This window comes from Zingiber officinale, chromosome 6B, assembly GCF_018446385.1.
Source record: "Zingiber officinale cultivar Zhangliang chromosome 6B, Zo_v1.1, whole genome shotgun sequence".
In the NCBI taxonomy this organism is placed as follows: domain Eukaryota; kingdom Viridiplantae; phylum Streptophyta; class Magnoliopsida; order Zingiberales; family Zingiberaceae; genus Zingiber; species Zingiber officinale.
This window is the reverse complement of record NC_055996.1, coordinates 124,552,174-124,575,011: the sequence shown is the minus strand read 5'-3', so window position 1 is coordinate 124,575,011 and position 22,838 is coordinate 124,552,174. Positions and strand designations below refer to the sequence as shown.

The 22,838-nt window shown below is 38.6% G+C and overlaps 1 long non-coding RNA gene across 2 annotated transcripts; it reads right to left on the bottom strand.

The window, feature by feature from the left end:
• Positions 1–3,323: 3,323 nt before the first annotated feature.
• LOC121989356 lies at positions 3,324–5,929 on the bottom strand. Of its 2 annotated transcripts, XR_006114233.1 has the most exons (5): positions 5,512–5,929; positions 4,576–4,772; positions 4,138–4,256; positions 3,997–4,064; positions 3,324–3,640 (listed from the first exon to the last, which is right to left on the bottom strand). It is a non-coding gene; the product is annotated as an uncharacterized LOC121989356 (long non-coding RNA). The 2 variants fall into 2 exon arrangements; XR_006114232.1 differs by lacking the exon at positions 4,576–4,772.
• Positions 5,930–22,838: the final 16,909 nt, after the last annotated feature.

Here is a 22,838-nt window from a genome sequence, read left to right as displayed (position 1 = left end):
TCACCGTGCTCCACTCGAGCTCGTATCTACAAAATATAATAACTCAAATAATTAAAATGATAATAAAATCATGACACAAAATCTGAACATGATCTACGACTCGAAGCCACTAGATCAACATTTTTTTTTGATCTCACTATCTTGTACCACTTCACATTCCTAAATGAAAACTCTTCTCTAACCTAGATAGTCCTCCTAACCACACATCAATTTAACACAACACAACCTAAAATATACCTTCTATGGGTACTGTGGTTGCTAGAAAACGAGGACAACAACTAGGGTTTTGTTTCCCTTCGTTGCTGGTCGTCTCAGCTAGCTCCGGTGAACTCCGGTGAACTCTGGTGGTGCTGCCAAGGAAAGGACAGCAGCTAAGGCTGCTGGTTGGAGAAGACAAAAGGCAGCAAGATGCTGCTGTTGGTGGGGAAAAGGAGAGAGCAACTAGGGCTTTGTTTTCCCCCCTTTCCTAGTGGTCCAGCGAGCTCCGGCACACTCCGAGGAGCTCCAACGATGCACCCGAGAAGCAGGACAACAAGGAAGAAGAAGCTTGTTGCTTGTTGCCATTGGAAAAGAGAAAATAAGAAGAGAAGGGGGTTGCAAGCTTGGAGAAGAAGAACAGGGAGAGCCCTGTTGTTCGTCGCCGCTAGAGAAGAGAAAGAGGAGGAGAAGAAGAAAAAAAAAGGAAGAAAGGGGGAGAAGAAGAAAAGGGGAAAGGAAAAAGAGGAGGTGTGGGGGAGGGCGTGTGCACATGGGTGGGTATGGGTGTTTTTTTTTCATACTTAACAGGTTCGCTATACTGGGAACAACACCAAGCTCTGTAATGAACTTCCTGATCCAAACAGCCTCCTTTGCTACAGCTGAAGCAGCAATGTACTCGACCTCTGTTGTAGAATCAGCGACTGTGTCCTGCTTTGAACTCTTCCAGCTCACAGCACCACCATTTAAGCAAAACACATACCCTGATTGTGATCTGTAATCATCCTTGTCAGTTTGGAAGCTAGCATCGGTGTAACTCTTTACAACAAGCTCTTCATTGCCTCCAAAGATCAAGAAATAATCTTGAGTCCTTCTCAAGTACTTAAGAATATTCTTGACTATTGTCCGGTGACCTTCACCTGGTTCTGACTGGTATCTGCTCGTCATGCTTAATGCATACGAGACATCTGGGTGAGTATAAAGCATGACGTACATAATAGACCCTATAGCAGATGCATAAGGAATCTGATCCATGCGGTCTCTTTCTTCCTTAGAAAAGGGTCATTGAGTCTTCGAAAGACTCACACCATGTGGCATAGCCATGAATCCCTTCTTAGAATTCTCCATGGCAAAGCGTTTAAGCACCTTGTCAATGTACGTACTCTGGCTTAGGCCAAGTAATCTTTTAGATCTATCTCTATAGATCTTAAGGCCTAAAATATAGGCAGCTTCACCTAAGTCTTTCATTGAAAAATAATTCCCAATCCAAGTCTTCACGACTAAAGAGTAGGGATATCATTTTCAATGAGTATTATGTCATTTACATACAATATGAGAAAGATGTCTGTGCTCCCACTAACCTTCTTGTAGACACAAGGTTCATCTTCATTCTTAATGAAACCAAACGTTTTGATTGCATCATCGAATCGAAGATTCCACCTTCTAGAAGCTTGCTTTAATCCATAAATGAATCTTTGCAACTTACAAATCTTTCTAGCATGCTTTGGATCAACAAAACTCTCAGGTTGTGTCATGTACACATCCTCGAGTAGATTTCCGTTAAGAAATGCGGTTTTGACATCCATCTGCCAGATCTCATAATCATAGTAAGCTGCAATAGCATGTAAAATCTGAATAGACTTGAGCATTGCAACTGGTGAAAAAGTTTCATCATAGTCTATACCATGAATTTGCTTGAAACCTTTAGCTACCAATCTACCTTTATAGGTATGCATATGTTCATCCATGTCAGTCTTCACTTTGAAGACCCACTTACACCCAATGGGTTTGATCCCTTCAGGTGGATCTCATGACCTCTAGCCATCTCTCAGAATCTGGGCCCTGTATAGCTTCCTGATAAGATGTAGGCTCGTCAAAACCAACAAGCACTATATCACCATGGTCAGACAAGAGAAACGAATATCTCTCAGGTTAACGATAGATTATATTAGATCTGCGTAGAGCGTGTGCTACTTGAACAGGTTGTTGCTTCACAACTTCTTGCAGTGTAACAACATCCTGATCCACAACATCTTGTGGTACCTGTTCAATTTCCATCAAGGTGTTAGTGCTAGTTTGTGTTGGTTGCTACTCAGGATATCGTACCGGTTCCCCTGTGCAAAAATTTTGTACAAGTCCTGAACCTTTCCTAACAACCTATTGTGTTCTTTAGAAATTAAATTTGGAATCGCAAACGGAACTTAACGTTATTAATTCCAAATTCAACTTATCTGTTCTTAGAGGTTTATACTTGGATCGCAAACTATGCTTAACATTATTGATCTAAATCCACCCATGTTACAAATTCGATTAAATATTTATTTAAAAGATTGGTTTCCAGGTTAAACATAGTGAGGCACTAGGCCTTCTTGGGTATGGGATCATCCACCACTTCCTAGCCAAAGTCTTTCAACGAAATTTAATATTTAATCTCCTTATAGTAACCCTAGGTTTAACCAATAAGAACAATTGAATCACAAGATCGAAAAACAAAAGAAACACAAATCGAATCATAAATCAGAAACCTAGAATCATAAGTCTCGTGTTTGGTATTTCAAGATCTAAACAAAAGGATGAACTAGTTATGATGCGGAAACTAATAACTAGTTATACCTTTTGTAGCTTATAGACCTCACGATCTTCTATCGTATTCCTCTTCTTATCTCGGACGTCGTGTGGGCGACGATCTACCGACACTACAAGAAAAAAACTAATAGGCAACGTTTTAAAAACGTTGTCTATGTAGCTGAAAAAGTGTTGTTAAAAGCACTGTTGTTAAAAGTTTGCTCAAAGACAATGCTTTAAAAGCATTGTCGTTTGTAGCAAAGACAACGCTTTTGCAACGCTTTAAAAGTGTTGTCGTTTTTTGCAAAGACAACGCTTAAAAAGCATTATCTTTTTTAAGGACAACACATAAAGAGCGTTGTCTTTTTTAAGGACAACGCATAAAAAGTATTGTATTTTTTAGTAAAGACAACATTTTCACAACGCATAAAAAGCATTGTCTTTTTTAGTAAAGATAAGAGGTTTTAAATTATTATCTTTTAATACTAAAGACAAATAAAAAATAAATAAAAACAAATCTATTTCAATCAACAACATATTATTAAATAAATAACCAAGATAAATATACAAATTATCATCCTTACACTTCTATAACAAACATAATTTCTTGCTTAAAAAAGAAATTTAAATTAGGACACTCAAAACTACTCCTCTCGACTACATCTTATTGCATGAATTTAAATGATCTTAATAGATTGTACTTATCATCTTGACTTGAATGCTCTTTACTTATTGGCTTTAACCATCTTCTCGCTTAAATCTCAAAGCCTTCTTGATAATTCTTCATCGAAGTACTTCCCAGTCACACCTTTGGAAGGCCCATAAACTATTAGTTTGTTCCAAGCAATCACTATTAATCATTCTTCCTCTTCAGCTTCCTCTGCAAAACTTGTAAGGCCGTTAAAACATTTATAGAAAGTAAATTTGTTAAATGCTGACAGGAGTTTGAAAAAGATTGCAGGATAGACCTTCGATTATATCCATTAAAATGCAGTGTACAATTTAATTCAAGAGAAGGTTGCTTCAACATGGAACCAGCTTACCATCTAATTTGATCTATAACAACAAATTTATTACTTTCTTTCTTTGTCACTCTCATTCATTTCATCTAAATGCTAACAAAGTATGCTACAAAAACTATGCTTTAATTCTGTTATAGTTCTTAATCCCATGATCAGTCTTCTGTGAGTTATTTAATATATATTGCATATATCAGACCAGAGAAAACAATCTTACCAAAATTGTGCCATTTCACTTGAGGGAATTTGTTTCGACAGAGATTCATAGAATATCCTCAATGGTTCCTAACACCAAAGGAACTATTCAGCCAATTGCAAGTTGCAACAAAGGAGAATTGTATGTTTGGAAATCACAAACCTCTTCAGGAGGATCATGCTTCTGGCCGGGCAAAGATACACTTTCTTCACGATTTTTGCTCTAATTTTGGTATTTGTCACAGTTTTGGAGGTGTTGGATGCGGCAATTGTTGTTTTAACCTTCACATTAGCACAAACCAAATGTTTAACAAACGCAATGGAAAAGAAACACAATATGATGCATAAGAATGGAGAAGCTTCCGATCCAAAATCAATGGGTTCCGATGCATCAAACTGAAGCAGAACATGGGACGAAACAGATCTGAAAGCAAACCACAATCTCAATCGAAGTTACCAAAATTGAACATTATTTTTTGACTTTTAGGAATTTATACCAACGATGTAAAGGGGAAATGTATTGAATTGCATGAGAAATCAAAACACGGAAAATGCTAAAGATGATCAAAGCACATGAATAAAATGCGTTTAAAAAAACTACCTGACGAAACACAGAATTTGCATTCTGTTACTAGTTTTTACTAGACCATTGAACAACATCCATTAGCATATCCCACAAGATACATACAACTTCAATATCAGGTAAATTGGCATCTTTGACATGCTGTTTTGCAATTTGTATAACTTCGGAGATATTGATATGGGAATATCTTAAGAGGAAGTGCCCTTTTGAGATACCTAAGAATGGATTAAAAAATATCTTAATCCAGCTGCTAATATGAAAGACATCGACATTTTGAAAAATATACCTATAAATTAATGGCTTACTAGTGTTATACCAAGGCATCGACATATTGAAAAGAGGAAGTGCATCCAAGATTTAAATTATCTTTGAAAGAATATAAGACTGAACTAAATTTTCCCAAGTACTATTACTTTCTCTAAGTACTAATTACATAATAGCATTGTTAAAGCAAAAAGATGAAAGCATATGTTCAACTTAATAAAACTTCCTAACTGACAATTGCTTACCACAACATTTGTAGTTTCAAACATATTATAACTTGAAATTTGGCTATGGCATGTTCTGCAAATTATTGAAATGACTAAAAGCCATTGTTGATGTTGCAGTACGCTTATAAATCATAAAAGTTCAATGCATCAACTCATATAACTTTTTCCTTCCATTGAAAAAAATACAAAATCAGTAATAGAAAAAAGCTGATAACAACAACCAAAATAGACATATTATCATATATTTTAGGAAAAAGCAAACATAACAAATTAAAGAAAGTAAAAAATGAATGAGAACCTATTGGAATTGAGAAAATAGAACACTTCTACATCTGATATAAGCAACAATATTCAAAGACATACAAGTACATTTACAACAGAATAGAAGGGAAAAAAAGAAATCACACACCATTAAATTTAATATTGATATGGGAATAGAATGAGGAAGAGACGTGTGACTCACTAGTCGCACGAGAAGAGCCTTTTCCAACGGCGTCGATTGTCCTAAACACCTCAAGTCGTTGAAGAGTGGCGGAGGCTAGGTCACGGGACGTGTGGGGATTTGGGGGAGATGTAGGTTGTTGTGGGGGCTTGGTTTTGGGAGGAGATGGAGGTTTCCGGGAGAAAGAGGCTAGGTTTTGGTGGAGGCTTGGTTTTGGCGGACAGAGGAGATGACCAGAGGTTTTGGCGGAGAGATGGGGGCAAGCAAGGTTTTGGCAGAGCAGAGGTTTTTGCCGAGAAGAGCTTTTGGCGGAGAGATGGGGATGAGTGAGGTTTTGGCTGAGCAGAGGGTTTCATCGAGAAGGTTTTCGCTGAGGAGGTTTTCGTCGAGAGGAGAGATCGATGGGGGCGAAAAGGTTTTCATATGTGAGGAGATCTTGTGGAGGAATTAAGCTAAGTTTTAATTTATTAAGGTTGTGGGTACAGTATCTAGTATTGTAAATAAAAAAGTTTTACAGACAACGCTTTTTTATAAAAGTGTTGTCTTTCACTAAAAAAAATCATTAGACAACACTTATTTAAAAAAATATTGTCTTTAATAAAAAATAAAAATTTTAGACAACACTTTTAATAAAAAGTGTTATAAATTAAAAAAAAATAATGTTTTTTAAAAAAAAGTGTTGTCTTTTAAGTATTGTTATGTAATCCAGATTTTCTTGTAGTGCGAGATGAGAATCCACCCAAGCTTCCTTCTTCTTCAAGCAAGTTTCGACCACCAACAATCTTCAAGAGATGAAGAACTTTCGGCCACCAACCAAGCTCCAAGAGATGCTAAGAAACAAAGTCTCCTATCTCTCCTACTTTCTCTAACAAGATCCGGCCATCACCAAACTCCTTGAGATGAAGATGTCGCCGGCCACACAAGGAAGAAGAATAGGAGAAAAGGAGGAAGAGAGGGCCGGCCACCACCAAGGAAGAGAAGAGAGGAATAATAGATGATATGTTGTTGTGAGGTGAGACAACTCTACCCTCTCTTTTATATTCCTTGGTCTTGACAAATAAGGAAAGTTTTATAATTAAAACTTTCTTATATTCCTTGCCAATGTCTAAGATGGAAAATTTAATTAAAAATTTCCTTATAAACCTTTTAATGGCTGTCCACCACCATTCACTCCAAACAAGGAAAGTTTTAAACATAAAATTAAAAACTTCCTAATTTGTTTACGGATGTTTTTAAAATAAAAATTTCTCTTTTAAAATTCCCTTCATGGTTGGTTATAAAAGGAAACTTTTATAAATTAAAATCTCTCTTTTAAAACATGTGGATGGTTACAAGGAAAGTTTTCTCAAAATTAAAATCTTCCTTTTCAATCTACAAATAAGGAAAGATATCAAATCTTTCTTTTAATCTTTTGTAGAAAGCTATAAAAGAAAATATTTATAATTTTTAAAACTCTCTTTTAAAACCATGAGGATGGTTACAAAAAAGAAAAGTTTTATCAAAAATTAAAATCTTCCTTTTAACTATAAATAAGGAAAGATATCAAACCTTTTTCTTAATTAGAAAGCTATAAAAGAAAAGATTTAAATTTTAAACTCTTTTTTAAAACATGGCTTCCACAAAAGGAAAGATTTTAAAAATTAAAATCTCTTTTAATTTAATTGTGGCCGGCCACTTAAGCTTGGGTTCAAGCTAGGGCCGACCACCTACTTGATCCATCTAACCTTGGTTTGGCCGACCCTAGCTTGGGCTCCAAGCTAAGCTTGGTCGGCCACCTTAAGGTGGGTAAGAAGGTAGGTATTAGGTGGATATAAGACTTTATAAATAAGAGGCTATGACAGGGACCGAGAGGAGGAATTGGTTTTGGTCTCCAGATGAACTTAAGCTTCTCGTGTTCGCCCTGAACACTCAACTTGAGTTCATCAATAATAACTCATACCACTAAAGAGTTATTATTGAACTACCGCACCAATCTCATATTACTATATGGGCTCCTTCTTATCATGAGTGTGTTAATCTCCCTGTGTTTAAGACATTGAATGTCCACTAATTAAATGAGCTACTGACAACTCATTCAATTAATATCTAGCTCCAAGAGCAGTACCACTCAACCTTATCGTCATGTCGGACTAAGTCCACCTGCAGGGTTTACATGACAATCCTTATGAGCTCCTCTTGAGGGCATCATCAACCTAGATTCCTAGGACACAGTTTCATTCTATAATCAACAACACACCATATAAATAATATCATTTCCCAACTTATCGGGCCTATTGATTTATCGAACTAAATCGCACCCTTTGATAAATTAAAGAAAAAAATATTAAGTATACGTGCTTGTTATTATATTATGATTAAGAGCACACACTTCTATAATAACAGAAGTCTTGTTCTTTTAAAGAGTCAGTATAAAAGAAACTACCTCAAATGATCCTGCTCAATACACTTATAGTGTACTAGTGTAATTTATTAGTCAAGATAAACTAATACCTAATTACACTACAACCACTCCAATGGTTTGTCCCATTCCATCTTGGTTGTGAACAACTGTTTATAATTTATAAGGAACTGATAACATAAACTTCTGTGTCTCCTCATACCATGTTATTTTCAATATAAATTAAATGGACAACTACACTTCGCATAAATGTAGACATTTGACCAATGTGATTCTTATATGTTTATACAAAAAGCTAGACTTTTAGTATACACTCTAACAATCTCCCACTTATACTAAAAGACTATGTTGTCATATACCCTGCCATACATCTGATTCTCAACCCTTCAACATGCCCATCAAAAGCTCTTGCCTTAAGGGCCTTAGTGAAAGGATCTCCCAGGTTATCATCTGATGCAATCTAAGCGACAGCAACTTCTCCTCGTTATACGATGTCTCGTATTGGGTGGTACTTGCGCTCTATGTGTTTACTTGTCTTATCGGCTTGTGGTTCCTTCGAGTTTGCTACTGCACCACTTATTATCACAATACACTGTAATAATTTTTGGGCAAACCAGGAATCACATCTAAGTCCATCATGAAGTTTCTGAGCTATACAACTTCTATGGTTGCCCCAGATGCTGCCACATACTCAGCTTCCATGGTGGAGTTCGAAAAAGCACCTATGCTTAACACTCCTCCATAGTTATGGCTTCACCTCCTAAAGTAAACACAAAACCCCGAGGTTGACTTACTATTGTCCCTATCAGATTGGAAGTCCGAATCTGTATAACCACAAGGAGCATATTATCTGCCTTTGTAAACTAGCATATAATCTCTAGTCCTTCTCAGGTACTTTAATATATGTTTTACGGTAGTCCAATACCCCTGTTCTATATTACTTTGATATATGCTAACCATGCCCTCGGCAAAATAGATATCTGGTCTCGTGCGTAGCATACATTAAGCTTCCAATAGCCAAAGCATAAGGAACTGCCTTCATGTCCTCTATCTCCTTTGATGTCTTCGGAGACATATCTTTAGATAAAGTTACTCCATGCCTAAAAGGTAGAAAATCTTTCTTGGAGTCTTGCATGCTAAAATGAGTTAGGATTGTATCGATATATGAACCTTGGGATAAGCATAATATTTTTTTTCTTGCGATCCCTTATTACTTTGATCCCGAGAATATGTGTGCATTCTCCCAAGTCCTTCATATCGAATTTGGTTGGACAATCATACCCTTACTTCCGACAACACTTTGATATTATTTCCAACTATCGAAATATCATCTACGTATAGTACAAGAAATATCACCACGTTTTCGTCACGCTTTTGTATACACAAGACTTAAATGGTTTTTAAATAAATCCATAAGACTAGATTAAACCGGATATTCCAAGATCTTGAAGCTTGCTTCAGTCCGTAAAAAGACCGATTGAGCTTATAAGATGCTCTTTGCCTTTTGCAATGAACCCCTCTCGTTGCTTCATATGGATGCTTTTTTTAAGACTTCCAATAAGGAAAGTTGTCTTGATATTCACTTGCCAAATCTCATAATCCATATGAGCAGCAAAAGATTAAAGAATCTAGATAGACTTAAGCATGGCTACTAGTGAAAAAGTTTCCTTATAATCGATACCCTTTTTCAACACGCCTTGCTTTGAAAGTTTCCACTTTCCCGTCTGTCCCTCTTTTTCTATTGTAGATCCACTTACATCCAACGGTGTTTTCACCATTTGGTGGTTCTACAAGCTCCCAGACCTGATTAGAATATATAGATTCTATTTCTGTATTCATTAATTTTTGTCAAGATGCTGCATCTTTTTCTTGGAGCGCTTCGTCATATGTCTAGGGATCAGGTTCATGTTCACCAGGGATCAAGTCCAAAGACTCTCCCAAAACATGAATCTTTTAGGTTGCCTAACAACCCTCCCACTACGACGAGACACTGTTTGTAATTGTGCATCATTTGTGACACGTGTTGTAGTTTCTTGTGATATTTCATCTTGTACTATTAGTACTAAACTAGACGTGTCCTTTCTTATTTTCTTAAGAATAATTTTTTCACATGGGCATATGGTTCATTACATAGTCCCCTCTTCTAAAAATCGGGCATTGGTGGTAACAATGACCTTCTGATCTTTAGGACTATAAACCACCTTCCGTTCCTCTAGGATTTCCCAAAAACAAGTGAACTTCTGTACGTGATTCCAACTTATCAGTGTCTCCCTTTAGCATACGTGCTGGACTACACTAAATCCGAATATGCTTCAGACTAGGCTTACGCCCATTCCACAATTCTATGGGAGTAGAGGGTATTAACTTAGAAGGTACCATATTCAAAATGTACACTGCTATTTTCAGAGCATATCCCCAAAACGAATTTGGTAATTCTGAATAACTCATCATTGATCTAACCATTTCCATAAGAGTCCTATACCTTCATTCTGCCACACCATTCTGTTGGGGTGTACCAGGTGCAGTTAGTTGGGATTGAATCCCGACTTCTAATAAGTGACTCCTAAACTCTTTTAAGAAGTACTCGCCACTACGATCTCACCGTAGTGTCTTGATACTTTTACCTTGACGTTTCTCCACATCAGCCTTGTACTCTTTGAACTTATCAAAGCACTTAGACTTGCGGCGCATCAAGTAAATATACCCGTATCTCGAATAGTCGTTTATAAAAGAGATGAAATATTCGAAACCACATCATGCCTGGATAGTCAAAGGTCCACACAAATCAGAATGAACCAATTCTAACACATCTTTGGCTCTATACCCCTTAGACTTAAAAGACTTTTTGGTTATTTTTCCTTTTAAGTAAGACTCGTAGGTTGGAAAGTTTTCCAGTACCAATGAACCCAAAAGTTCATCGGCTATTATCCTTTGAATCATACTCAAGTTAATATAACCTAGCCTTAGATGCCAAAGATATGATTGGTTCATTTCCGAAGGTTGCTTTCTCTTATTAGAGTTAGAAGATATGTTTTTAATTTCCATTTGTTACATTGTGGGAGTTATTAGATTATAAATTGTCATCCAACGTACCAGAACAGATAATTTCCCTATTTTTCTTGATAACAACTTTGTTATCAAAAGTGATAGAATATCAAATTCTTTGAATAGTTTAGAAATTGAAATCTAGTTCTTTCTAAAACTTGGTACGTAAAGACAATTTCTCAAAATCCATGTTTTATTTCTATCTGAGGATAAACATCTCCCACTGCAACAGCTACTACTTTTGCAGCAGTGCCCATGTAGACGGTGATTTTCCCTTCATATAGTTGCCGGGTTTCCTGGAACTCCTGCAATGAATTGCAGATATGATTAGTGGCTCCCGTATTTACACACCAGGTACCGGTAGTTAACACCACTAAACATGTTTCAACAATTAATGAATAAAATACACCTTTATTGTTCTCAGTTCTGAGAGGACAGCCCACCTTAGTGTCCAAGTTTTGTTTCCAATCATTATAATTGGGACTACTAAGTCTATTCTATAGTATAACAGCTAGGGGATTGACAAACATTTGAAATCCTAAGAATCACAAAAATATTTGGTTAAGACCAACACCTCAAAATCCCCGTGAATTTTGTATACCACGTTAGTGTGGACGCATACAAATTCAAACTTTAAGAGAAGATTTTATTCATTAATTTTATTATTTCGTTAACCTAACTTTATGACAAATAAAATTAATAGTTGGTCTGTCTTTGATCAAATATTTGGTCAAAATATTAAATTTAAAATAATATTGATTTCTCAAAAAAATATCATTTAAGTTCACCAACACCTCAAACACCGTGAATTTTGTATGTCATGTTAGTGTAGACGTATACAAATTCAGAAATTTGTAAGAGGAGGGTCTTACCCATTAATTATCTTGTCAACCTTAAATTACCTCAAACACCATGAATTTTGTATGCCACGTTAGTGTGGACGTATACAAATTCAATTATTTGTAAGAGGAGGTTTTACCCATTTTATTTTGTCAACCTAACTTTATGACAAATAAAATTACCTCAAACACCGTGAATTTTGTATGTTACGTTAGTGTGGATGTATACTAATTCAGACATTTGTAAGAGGGGGTTTACCTAGCTTTATGACAAATTAATAGTTGGTATTCCTTTGGTCACACAAGTAATAGCAGTGACTCCGTTAGGGAGGATATTATTAAATGCGCCTAAGTGTTTATCATTACTTGATACTTAGTCCATTAAATAGGATTGTGCCCCTTCAGTTGGAGAAGATCACACACTCCTAAATAATTTCCTATAACCATCCATAAAGGAAGTTTGACCTAGTGATCCGCAAACAAACTCATCCGTTGTGGAGGGAGGCACTCAGAGCCAACATGCAAGTTTGTTACATCACTTACAAACCAGTAATGGAGATCGTGGAATTTATTTACTAATCTCTCTCCCACTTAGTTTTTTAAGATGAGGATTTTTAACTATGCAAGCACACATCACATGCACACACACATCACAGTAAATAAAAGCAATAAATATGGAAATTAATTTTCCAACTATTATGGTTTCTTCCATCACTATCCTCCGTGTGCTGCCAACCCTAGGGTTTATGTCGTCGGGTCTATCGAGCTTCCTTTTCTGTTGCGCCTCTGGTCCTCCAATAGTACCACGCCTCACAAGGATATGATCCGTGATAAAAATAGAATCTTACATATATCAATCCTATATTCCTCAAACGAATGTACATGAAGTTTAGATCGAACAAAAAAGTAAAATCCTAGGACTAATACAGCTCCTGCTGTATTTAATAAATACAATCATGCACACACATAAAATACCCTTGATATGTCCAAGGTATTAGAGTGTATACTGAAAGCCTAAGCTTTTGTAAACATTTATTTTGAATAAAGAATCACATTTGGTCAAATCATCTACATTTGTTGTAGTTGTTCAATTAATTTATATTGTAGATAACATAGTATGTGGTGTCACATGCAGAAGATGATGTTATCAGTACCTTATAAATTATAAATAGTAGCTCACGATCAAAATGGAAAGGAACAAGTCATTGGAAGGTTATAGTGTAATTAGGTATTAGTTTATCTTAACTATATAATTACACTAGTACACTTAGAGTGTATTGAGTAGGACCATCAGAGGTCGTTTTCTTTTATACTGACTTTATAAAGGAACAAAGACCTCAGTTATTATGGAAGTTTATGCTCTTAATCCTAATATAATAACAAGCACATATATTTGATATTTATTTCTTTAATTTATCAAAGGGTGAGATTTAGTTCGATGAATCAATAAGCCCGATAAGTTGGGAAATGATATCAGTTATAGTGTGTGTTGTTGATTATAGAAGGAAACTGTGTCCTAGTAATTTAGGTTGATAATGTCCCCAAGATGAGCTCATAAAGATTGACATGTTAAACCCTGCAGGTGGACTTAGTCCTATTGGTGCAACCTTAGGTCAAGGATGACTTGGTTGACCTGACTCGAGTTGGTAAAGGGTGACCTGACTCAAGTTGTATTTTGATGTTTGACAATGTTTGACGAGAGTAGAAAAGTTGTATTTTGATGTGTTGACAAGAATACAAACTTGGGAGATTGTTGGTGTAACCATAGGTCAAGGTTGATCTGGTTGACCTGAAAAGTCCAAGCAGGGAGCTTGGCACTGGAAAAGTCCAAGTATGGAGACTTGGCACTGGAAAAGTCCAAGCAGGGAGCTTGGCACGCGAAAAGTCCAAGTATGGAGACTTGGCACGGGAAAAGTCCAAGTATGGAGACTTGGCAGTGGAAAAGTCCTGGTGAGTGAAGCCAGGCAGTGGGAAAGTCCTAACTGGGATGTTAGGCAGTGTGGAAAAGTCCTGGTGAGTGAAGCCAGGCAGTGGGAAAGTCCTAACTGGGATGTTAGGCAGTTGGAAAGTCCTGGTGAGTGAAGCCAGGCAGTGAGAAAGTCCTAACTGGGATGTTAGGCAGTTGGAAAGTCCTGGTGAGTGAAGCAGGTGAAAGTCCTGGTGAGTGAAGCCGGGCAAGGGAAAATCCAGATGGATGAAGGGTGATCGGACATCTGGTGTTGAGAAGGAGGGAGAGAAAGTCCAAGTGGGTCAAAGGGATTGACCGGACACTTGGTGGAGAGTCTTAACGGGTCAAGGGTGGCCGGATGCTAAGCATGATGTACCAACAGTCAAGGTTGACGGATGTTGGTTTAGGAGACTTGGGACTTGGTTTGGGCAAAACCAAGCTCTGGATCGATCTGCGGATCGATCGATAGGTCTGTGTTATCGATCGATCCGGTGACCGATCGGATAACAAACGAAGGGTTCTAAGACATCTGATCGATGCGGAGACCGATCGGAAGAGTTGACGAGACACCACCTCGCATGAGGTGGGATCGTCGAGGACCGATCGGTGAACTGATCGGTCCCCATGGCCGATCAGCAAAGCCTGATCGGTCCACGGGACCGATCAGGGTACGCAGAGTTGGGCAACTCTTCTGTGTGTATTCTGATCGGTCGGGGACCGATCAGCATAAACTGATCGGTCCCCACGGCCGTCAGACCGCCCAGAACCGATCGGGTGATGCACGATCGGTCCACACTACCGTTGCGACACAGCGGCTAGATTTTCCGTGTCTTCTTCGCAGGTGCAGGTATAAGACCTCTACAGGAGACGAAGAAGATAACAACTCTCTTTCTCACGACACTGCGATTTGAGCTTTGCTGAGCTCCTCTTTGCTGAAGCTTCGCGTGAGCTTCGTGCTGGTTTTCTAGCTACTGGCATCCGTGAAGCTGCTGCTTCATCAACGGACTCCAGACGAGAAGGCAAGCTTGTTTGTTTTACATTCATATTGTTCTTGCTCTTCTTTGTATCTCCTGTATTGCTTTTGCAAAAGATTGTGGCGAGGTTTCTCCACTCATAAGGAGTTCTTGTTAGCCGGTTTTCTGGGGACTCATCCACCGACGGAATGATAGGCTTCGTCCACCTTACGGACACGCCGAGGAGTAGGAGTTCATCTCCGAACCTCGTTATATGGTTTGTCTTTCTTCTCTTATTTTCTTTCTATGTTGTATTTCCGCTGCACTAACCTAATCGTAGGAAGAAACGCGAAAGTTTGGGGTCGGCTATTCACACCCCCCTCTCTAGCCGAGTACGAACGATCCTAACAAGTGGTATCAGAGCAAGGTTTGCTCTTCATCGGATTAACACCCGGGGAGCACGAGCTAGAGAATGGATCTACTCGGAGAAGATGTCACCATTCCACCCTTCTACGAATGCGGTGACTTCGCGTATTGGAAGGTAAGGATGAAGTACTTTCTTATGACTAACATAATGAATTGGTTTTGTGTACAAGAAGGTTTTATTCCTCCGGTGGATAAGAAAGGAAGACCACTTGAGAAGAAGGAGTGGACAAGAGAACAAATTCACAAATCCGAAATCAATGAAGAGGTAACGAGAATAATTGAATTTTCATTGCCTTCTAACATCTTGTGTAAGATAGGTTACAACAATGCCAAGGAATTATGGGATAACTTGGCCAAGTTCCATGAGGGAAGCTCAAATTCAAGCCATGAAGAGGAGCTAAGTGAGCCAAGTAGCTCACATCATGGAGGAGAGGAATTAGAAGTTGAGGGTTACTCAACATCTAAGGACGAAGAGGAGGAGAGTTCTTCTTCAAGTTCGGAGCAAGAAGAAGAAGCTTCTACCTCCGGAAGGGATGAAGAGAGCTCGCATCCACCCTCAACCCTAGGTAACTCAAGCAATTTAAGTTCAATTAAATTACACATTATGTGCTTTGAGTGTAGGGAACATGGACATTACAAGAGTAAGTGTCCGAAGAGGGTAAGAAAGACTCCACCGGCGCCAAAGGTCAGGGAAGCCGGAGTCCTGAAACGCAAGGGCAAGGAGCACATCGTGTGTTTCCAATGCAAGCAAAGGGGACACTATAGGAGCCATTGTCCGAGGGGGAGGCAACCTCACAAGGGCAAGAGACCGGGCACATCGATAGGGGGAGCTAAGGCAAACCCTAAGGTAACCTCTAAGGTTCATTTTTGCAATTCTAATAAAATGCATGCTAGGAATTTTATTGCACTTGTCGATAATAGCAAGCATGATAACCTTAGGAATCAATACATGTGCTTAGGAGCTAAACATGTGAGTCTAGATAAGGATAATTCTAGAAAGGCTAACCCTAGAATTAACTCATCTAAGGCTAAGGAGAACCTAGGTAGAAACCCCAAGACAACTAGACATATGCCTAGGAATACCTCAAAGAAAAATGATAAATCAAAACTTGAGGTATTAGAGAAAGAAAATCAAGTCTTGAGGTCAAGACTTGACTCTCTAGAAAAGGTTCTTAAGGATTTGACTCTAGGGTCTAGGGGTCAAAAACCCAAGTCCAAGGACAAGAAAGGTTTGGGTCACAAACCTAAGTCCCAAGTGGTCAAGCCCACTTATCATAGTGTTCCATTCAATTATGGAACAAAACCTAGGGCTAGGAAGACCATTACCAAGGTCACAAGGGAAGTCACCCCTATAGTTGACCTTGATGAGACCCAAATGACCAAGGCTTTAAAGCCTAAGAGGGTCATTAGGAGGGTTGCTAGGGAAGTTATCCCTAGTGAATATTTAGTGAACCCAATGAGCTCTAATAGGTATTGGGTTCCTAGGAGCATCTTCTCTACCCCATAAATGGGTTAGAGAGTGTCAACTCCAATAAGAAGGGTAGTTAACCCAACTTTGAGGAATTGACACTCAAGGAGCATTTTCAAGGTTTTGTGAACCTTTGAAAATGAAATGGAATTATCATTTACTCCTTGGAAGAGTAAAATGTGTCATTATGGAAAAGAATGATTTTAATTGGCACAATTTGGGAAAATCTAGAGAACTCTCGAGGAAAAATGAAACATGCCAAGTTTTGAGGATAAATTTGATCTTTAAGTGGCATGAATTAATCTAGAGTTCAAGAAGTGTCAAAATTAGGATTTTGGCATTTTAGGGCAATCAAGGGTTAAATTCTAGGTTAGCAAAGTGGTTAAGGATACTTAGATAGGTAATCTAGGTATATTTATTTGTGCTAACTTGCCATGATTGGTTGCCATATGCCATGCCATGACATCATATTTATTTTATTATCATTTGAAATGTCATGATAATGCTTAGGCTAGTTTATATGTCATGCTTTATTTAAGTTTTCAAACTTTATGCCATGACATCATGACATTGGCACATGTTATTATGTATGACATCATTATATGCCATGTCATCATCTTGTGCATTAATGATCAATGAAATTGATTTAAGGATGAAAAACACATTTTGATATTGAGATCAAATTTGTGTTTAGAAAATGCATGAGAACTTAGCCTAAGTTGACCTTAATCCATATCTCACATCAAATTGACTTGAATGTGGTTTGATACACCTTAGATGTGTGTGAGATATTAGGATCATGAGTTAGGATCAAGGTGCATAGTCCTTGTACCTAGATGACCCTAATTCAAGAAATTGAGGATCATAGGGAAAGCTTGTGTACAAGTCATGTACATCTAGCCCTAAGATTATGGTCCCAAATTCAAATGGTTTTAAAAGCATTTTAAAATTGATTTGAAAAACCTAGATGAAGTTTTCCTAGTGATAGCATTCATCATTGAACATTGTGATACAAAGTTGAGTTAAACTTGAACTATTTCAAAGTTTTTGAACTTTGTATCAAGATTGAAAAATGGAAGTTATTTTCATAGAAAACTATTTTTCCATGATAGTATATGTTATGAGGAATGTATCCTCAAAATTTCACAATTTTTTGAATTTTCTGGAATTTTCTAGGAGTTTCTGAATTTCGGGAAGGAAATTTCAGAAATCTGCCTATCAGAGTCTGGATCGGTCTGGGGACCGATCCAGGTGAGTCCTGATCGGTCTGTGGACCGATCCAGTGAAGCATGGATCTGTCTGCAGACCGATCCAGTGAGATCCAGAAAGCGTGGATCGGTCTGGGGACCGATCAGTGCGTGCCAGTTTCTGATTTTCAGCTGTTGGTCTGAAATTTCAGCTGGAAGTTGGGTTTTATGGATTTCTAAAGTTTTGAAACTCTCCAAGACATTGTTGGTGCAATGGTCAAGGGGGAGTTTTACCTAATTGTCAAGGGGGAGTTGACTTTTAGGGGGAGTTTTTACTCCAAAATACTTTTGAGGATTAGTGATATGGGATTATCACTAAGTTGATTGTTGAGTTTAGTATCAAGGGGGAAATTAAGAGTTTCAATGAAAGGTATGAGACTTTCATTAGGAAGAAACTCTTGACCTTGATACCCTCCTTTTTCTTTTTGATGTGTGTCAAAAAGGGGAGAGCGTTCATTGGAGAATTATTGGAGAACCCAAGTTAGGTTATCGGGTTAACCTAAGCTAGGGAAGAATGTCAAGGAATGTTCAAGGAAGAACATTGGAATTCTTTTTGATGTGTGTCAAAAGGGGAGAATTATTGGAGAACAGTTAGGTTATCGGGTTAACCAGAGAATGTTCAAGGAAAGAACATTGGACATTGGAAGATGGTTGGAAAACCTAAGTTAGGTTATCGGGTTAACCTAACTTGATTTTGGATTTTGTCAAACATCAAAAGGGAGATTGTTGGTGCAACCTTAGGTCAAGGTTGACTTGGTTGACCTGACTCGAGTTGGTAAAGGGTGACTGACTCGAGTTGTATTTTGATGTTTGACAATGTTTGACGAGAGAAAAGTTGTATTCTGATGTGTTGACAAGAATACAAACTTGGGAGATTGTTGGTGTAACCATAGGTCAAGGTTGATCTGGTTGACTGAAGTCCAAGCAGGGAGCTTGGCATGGAAAAGTCAAGTATGGAGACTTGGCTTTGGAAAAGTCAAGCGAGGGAGCTTGGCGAAAAGTCCAAGTATAGAGACTTGGCAGGAAAAGTCAAGTATGGAGACTTGGCGGTGGAAAAGTCCCGTGAGTTAAGCGAGCGGTGGGAAAGTCCTAAGCGGGATGTTAGGCGGTGTGGAAAAGTCCAGTGAGTGAAGCCGGCGGTGGGAAAGTCCTAACTGGGATGTTAGGCGGTTGGAAAGTCCGGTGAGTGAAGCCGAGCGGTGGAAAAGTCCTAACTGGGATGTTAGGCGGTTGGAAAGTCCGGTGAGTGAAGCCGGGCGGTGAGAAAGTCCTAACTGGATGTTAGGCGGTGTGGAAATCTGGTGAGTGAAGCTAGGTGAAAGTCCGGTGAGTGAAGCCGGGCAAGGAAAATCCAGATGGATCGGGGATGATCGGACATCCGTGGTGAGAGAAAGTCCAAGTGGGTCAAAGGATTGGCCGGACATTTGGTGGAGAGTCTTAGCGGTCAAGGGACGCCGGATGCTAAGCATGATGTACCAACAGGTCAAGGTTGACGAATGTTGGTTTAGGAGACTTGGGACTTGGTTTGGGCAAAACCAAGCTCGGATCGGTCTGCGAGATCGATCCGATACGTTGTATGTCGATCGATCGGTGACCGATCGGATAACAAACGAAGGGTTCGTAAGACATCGATCGGTGCGAGACCGATCGGAAGAGTTGACGAGACGACCACCTCTGCGGAGAGGTGGGATCGTCCGAGGACCGATCGGCTGAACTGATCGGTCCCCATGACCGATCAGAGGGAAGCCTGATCGGTCCACGGGACCGATCGAGGCCTGAGAGTTGGGCAACTCTGCATGCTCTATCTGATCGATGCGGGGACCGATCAGCATAGACTGATCGGTCCCCACGACCGTCAGACCGAGAACCGATCGGGTGATGCGATCGGTCCACACCTGCGTTGCGACAGCGGCTAGATTATCTTACGTGTCTTCTTCGCAGGTGCAGGTATAAGACCTCTACAGGAGACGAAGAAGATAATAACTCTCTTCCTCACGACACTGCGATTTGAGCTTTGCTGAGCTCCTCTTTGCTGAAGCTTCGCGTGAGCTTCGTGCTGGTTTTCTAGCTACTGGCATCCGTGAAGCTGCTGCTTCATCAACGGACTCCAGACGAGAAGGCAAGCTTGTTTGTTTTACATTCATATTGTTCTTGCTCTTCTTTGTATCTCTTGTATTGCTTTTGCAAAAGATTGTGGCGAGGTTTCTCCACCCATAAGGAGTTCTTGTTAGCCGGTTTTCCGGGGACTCATCCACCGACGGATTGATAGGCTTCGTCCACCTTATGGACACGCCGAGGAGTAGGAGTTCATCTCCGAACCTCGTTATATGGTTTGTCTTTCTTCTCTTGTTTTCTTTCTACGTTGTATTTCCGCTGCACTAACCTAATCGTAGGAAGAAACGCGAAAGTTTGGGGTGCTATTACATTCTCATGTTAAACCCTGCAGGTGACTAAGTCCGACATGACGATAAGGTTGAGTGGTACTATTCTTGGATTAAGATATTAATTAAATGAGTTGTTAGTAACTCGCTTAATTAGTGGACATTCGACATCTTAAACACAGGGAGACTAACACACTCATAATAAGAAGGAGCCCAAAAATGTAATTTGGGATTGGTGCGGTAGTTCAATAATAGTTCTCTAGTTGAATGAATTATTATTGATAAAATTAAGTTGTGTGTTCGGGGCGAACACGGGATGCTTAATTTTATCGGGAGACCAAAACCAATTTCTCCTCTCGGTCCCTATCGTAGCCTCTTATTTATAGAGTACTATACCCACCTATACCCACCTTCTATACCCACCTAAAGGGGGTCGGCCAAGCTAGCTTGGAATCAAGCTAGGGCCGGCCTAAGCATGGTTTAGGGTGGCCGGCCCTAGCTTGAACCCAAGCTAGAGGGGGCCGGCCATAATTAAATTAAAAAGAATTTTAATTTTAATTTTAACTTTTTATTATGTGGAAGATATAATTTATTAAAGAGAATTAAAATTAAAATATCTCTTTTAAAAGGATCTACAAAAGATTAAAGAAAGAGATTAGATCTCTTTCCTTATTTGTAGATTGGAGAGATATTTTATTTTCTCTTTAAAAATTATTCACATGTTGAAAAATTAAAATTATAGAAATTTCTTTTTATCAACCATGAAGGGATTTTTGAAAAGAAATTTTATTTTTAAAATTTTCGGAAACAAATTAGGAAGTTTTAATTTGTTGATTGAAATTTGTCTAATTTACCTCTCTATGATGTGGCCGGCCATTAAGAGTTTAATTGGAAAATTTTATTTTATTTTTCTCAATTAAATCATGTCAAGGAAATTAAGAAAATTTTATTGTAATTAAATTTCCTAATTTACCAAGGCTAAGGAATATAAAAGAAGGGGTGGGGGTGCCTTCATTGTGTACAACCTCTATTATTTTCCTCTCTCTCCTATTCTTTGGTGTGGCCAGCCAACATCCTCTCCCTCTCTTCCTCTTTGTGGTGGCCGAAACATCCCTCTTGCTTGGAGCTCTTGTGGTGGCCGGATACTACTTGGAGAAGAAGAAGAAGAAAAAGGAGAGAAAGCTTGCATCCCTTGGAGCTTGGTTGGTGTTTTTCTTCTTCCTTGGTGAAGCTCTCTTGTGTTGGCCGAACCTAGCTAGGAGGAGAAGAAGGTTCATTAGTGGTTTCTCATCTCGGAAGATCGTTGCCCACACAACGTCCGAGGATAGAAGAGGAATACGGTAGAAGATCAAGAGGTCTTTCTAGAAGGTATAACTAGTAATTTTTCCCTTTCCGCATCATACTAGTTATTTATGGAAATAATACCAAATACAAGAGGCTTATGATTCTAGTATTTCGAATATATTTTTCGATATTGTGTTCTTTTATTTTTTCTTTTCCTTGTGATTTGATTGTTTCTTTCGGTTAACCTAAAGTTATTTTAGGAAATTAAATATTAGCTTTCCATAAAAGGTTTTGTCTAGTTGGTGGTGGTTGCTCCCATATCCAAGAAGGCCATGTGCCTCGCCACGTCAGTACTGGGAACCAATTATGAAAATTAATATTTAATGGAATTAATAACTTAAGGTGATTTGGATCGAACGTGTTAAGTTCCGCAGGAGATCCAAGTCTAAACCTAAAAGAACAAATAGATTAAGTTTTGGATCAAGCGTGTTAAGTTCTGCAGATCCAAAATTTAATTTAAAAGAACACATGGTAGCTAGGAAAAGATTCAGACCTTTGTACAAAATTTTTGTACAGTGGAACCTCTAGGTTTTCCGAGTAGCAACCAACAATTGGTATCAGAGCTAGGGTTTTGCCTCTGTGTATTTGGTATTAGTTTAATTATGCACATGTCATACATAATTTAGGCAGGATAATAGTAGGATGTGCTAACTTTGTGGATGCAGGATCCAACTATTATGGCTTTTAGTTATTATGTGTGTGATTGGACCCTTGGACATGTCAAGGGCATTTATATGTGTGTGCATGATTGTATTATAAAATACAGCAGGAGCTGTATTTAGTTTTTATTAGAATTTTATTTTTGATCTAGTTACATGTACATTCCTTTGATGGAATATAGGATCGATGGATGTAAAATTTTATTTTATGTTCGATCTAGTTTACATGTACATTCCTTCAAGGAATATAGGATCGAAAAATGTAAAATTCTATTTATGTCGTGGATCGAATCTTGCAAGGCGTGGAACCTTTTGAGGACCAAAGGCGCAGCGGAACAAGGAGCAAGATGGATGCGACAGCTAGACCCGGTGGCGGTGGCCAAATATGGCAGCAGCTTGGGATGACAACACACGGAGGACAACAATAGATAAAAGCCATAATAGTTGAAAAAGTAGTTTTTCATTTATTGCTTTTATATTGTGCTGTGTGTGCATGTTAGTATACATGTCCAGTAGGCTAGCATAGTTAAAATTCCTTATTTATAAATAACTAAGTGGGAGAGGAATTTTAAATAAATTCTACGGTCTCCATTATTGGTTTGTAAGTTATGCAAGCAAGCTTGCGCGTTGGCTCTGAGTG